We start from the raw sequence: 3,374 nt of genomic DNA, 5'->3' as shown, positions 1-3,374 counted from the left end.
CACCGTGCTCCCGGGTAGGTGGTCCTCCCCATGCAGGTCACCATGTTCCCAGCTAGGTGGTCCTCCCCAGCCCAGGTCACCCTGCTCCCAGGTAGGTGGTCCCAGCTCCCCTGCCCCTTTCTCCTCACAGCCCTCCCCACCATGACCCAGACCAGGGGCACCCAAACCACCAGATCTGATGGAAGCTCCCTTGGGGAGCTCCCATAGGGGTCACAGAGGCAGGGCACCTTTGCTCAGGGACCACCCCCCCCCCAACCGGGTCTTCCCAAGCTTCAGGAGAGCCACTCTGTCCCCAGGATCTTCTGGAGGATGCTGGCCTGGACTTTCTGAAAATCAAAGCCTCGCCCTGAATTCGCTGGTGACAGAGGAAGCGCTCTAATGGGTTCTTATGGCCCCATGTCCCCAGAGCAACCTCCTGGCCCCCACCCCAGCCTCCCTGACCACAGGGTAAGAGTGGCCTGGCTGGGGGTGGGGAGTTAGTGAATGGAGGGTCCTCCCAGTCCTCCCAGCAGAGCTGCCTTCCCCCTGAGCATCACCCGTCTTTCCATCTGTGGGTCTTCCCACCCCCAACATGGAGGTGAGCACACGTGAATGGGGACAGGGAATTGGGAGGAACGCCAGTCAGAATGCATATCTTCAGGCCAGAAACTACTTCATTCATTTCTTCACTCTGTGAATGTGAGCCAAGCTCAGTACTTACATGGAATGCAGTCCCTTAGTACCTAAGTCTTAACTGCCATGGACTAGATCCCTTCCTGGAAGCAAGCTCTGATGAGGTTAGAGGCAGAAAATCGGGTATTTACAATGTAGAAACACAGGGTTGCAGGTTGGTTGGCTGTATGCACTCAGCCAACTACGGTCAGGTGGTGCCCTGCTATTGCCTGGAGCGCAGAGGTGGGGTCAAAGCTTGTGCCCCAACTAAGCCCTCAGCCCTGAGGATGTCTCAGGAGAATCCAGGTCACTAAGATGGACCTATGGGCTTCCCTGGTGGCTCAGATGGTAAAGAATCTGCCTGCAGTGCAGGAGACCTGGGTTCGATCCTTGGGTTGAGAAGATCCCCTGGAGAAAGGAATGGCTACCCACTCCAGTATTCTTGTTTGGAGAATTCCATGGACAGAGGAGCCTGGTGGTCTACCTTCCATGGGGATGCAAAGAGTCGGATGCAACTTGTCAACTAACACACACGTACACCAGAGGGACCTATAACTTTAGGCAGATTCCCTGCTCTGCAGACATAACTGGGTGTGGGTGTTGGCTGGACCAGGTCCTGGGAATGTGTGTGGCCCGTGGAGCCCCACAGAGGAAGTGGCACATGACTGTGGGCCAGGAGGGCCCATGAGAAGCTGGGGAGCTTCTCTGAACCTTACACCCCTGTGTGTACCTGCCACATAAGAAGCCTACTTGTTGACAGGTGTCCATGAAGACGATATATTCTGTAAGGCCACCTCACATGCCAGACAGAGGCCCCTAACATGGTGTTCCCAATCTCCCAGTGGATCTTCATGTCACCTGAGCCCATCTGCAGAACTTTCCAGCCCCTCTGTGCAGTTTCTCAGTCAGGATCTTCCCCCAACTTCCAAGAAGTTTCCTCCACCCCCACACCGGCTTCCTCACATATAAGAACAGTCCAGAATGGGCTGCAGGCAGATGCTGATGGATGCAAGCTTTATCCAGAGTGCCACATGCCTTGTTTGTCTCCAGATTCTTCCTGGCAGCTGCAGAAAAGAGAGCAACCTATTGGAGGTAGACTTTTACCCTGTGTCCCAGAGTGAGGGAGTCATATATGCCCTCCCTCATTGGTCAAGAGGCTGACAGGGAAGCATGTGGTATCCTTACAGTAAGAGGTGACCTCTCCAAGAACCAGAAAGGGCCAAACATGACTCCCAGTTACAGGGACAGCTCGGGGACACTGAGCAAAGACCATGGGAGCCCCAGGCCCGAGTACTCCCTAGGTTCTTGAGAAAAGATCCAGGCTGACACACTTGGTGACTTGGCATCAATGTCCAGGCCAAATCCAACAAATGGTAGCTAGTAACTCAGATGAATCCTGGCAGGAGCAGCCTGGCTTAAGTTGCATCCTCTGATTAGCCGGTTGATAGCGTGTGACCTTGGACCAGTCATTTGTCCTTTTTATACCTCACTATGTTCTCCTGCAAAATAAGGGCTTGAACTATGAAGTCACTGGAGACTTTCAAAGTGATGGTAAAGCCTCTAATTCAAAGATGTCCTGCTAGGGAGTCTCCACTGTTCCTCACTTCTGTTCTCACACATGCCTACACTACCTGACCTGAGTCTGTCTGCACTTGAACCGTAATCGGCGTTGCCCAGACCAGTGTCCTGCGGAGGAGAGCGGAGGTGAGCACCAACCCCTACCGAGTTGTAGAGCGATGACCCTAACATGTTCTGCCCATGAAAAGCTTCATCTTTCCCTTCTGTTACCCAAGATGAGCTCAACCTTCTGAGAGCTGCCTCAAGTCCTGACCAACCTACAAAGTCGCCTTTCTGTTGAGTTCTCTGAACAGCTCTCTGTGAATCACAGCATCGTCTCAGCTGGGCCCATTTTGCTCACTCAGCCTGAGGAAGAGGCCTTGCCTGCAGATCTGCGTGAGTTCTAAAGACTTTGGCCCAAACCACCTGGCCCTCACCCATCAAGCTTGTCTAGTGTCTGGCTATGCTAATTTTCAGGCATTTTATGAGACGTTTAACAAGTGTGGTTATCCTTCTTAAGGAAGGAAGCCCTGGAAGAAAGTCCACGTGAGCCAAGAAATCTTAGTCTTCCTGCCTCAGCGACTCCCCACCTCTACATGCACCTTGAACTTGGGCCAGGAAAGTATACTTAACCATATGGCTTGAGTTCAGTGACAATGGGGCCTGTTAGCCAGAAAGCCAAGATCTGAGAGGGAACTTCAGAACACATTTGTCACCTGAGAGCCCTGCCCACCCTGAGACCCTGCCTTCTTCCTCCTCAGAGGACAGCACCTAAAGGTCCTGGCCACTGTCCTGACCTGCTTTCTGCTTCCTCGTCATGGTGGTGGTCACTGTGTTAGCTCTCTCCAGGACCACCTGTAGGGCATGCCATAAATATCAACAGATTTCAAATTTCAAACACCTTTAACCCCAGGACATGTCAGCCCTGCTGCCCTGTCAGTGGTGTTCCGATTCAGGGATCTTGACCCCTTCATTAAACAGGGAGCATTCTCACGGTTCCACGGCAAAGGCCCTCCAAGCCTGTCGCCTTAGAGTTTATGACATAAGGCGAATTACCTCAGCTCTGCTGTCTAGTCTCCAGTTAGCAAAGGAGAAACATCGGCGACAAGGATACTCGTCACATCTGGAGTCCTTCCATGGAGGAAGACGCTGCTCAGGAACTAAGT

The sequence above is a fragment of the Bos indicus x Bos taurus genome, chromosome 11 (genome assembly GCF_003369695.1).
Source record: "Bos indicus x Bos taurus breed Angus x Brahman F1 hybrid chromosome 11, Bos_hybrid_MaternalHap_v2.0, whole genome shotgun sequence".
Classification (NCBI taxonomy): domain Eukaryota; kingdom Metazoa; phylum Chordata; class Mammalia; order Artiodactyla; family Bovidae; genus Bos; species Bos indicus x Bos taurus.
Note: the sequence above shows the minus strand (reverse complement) of the source record.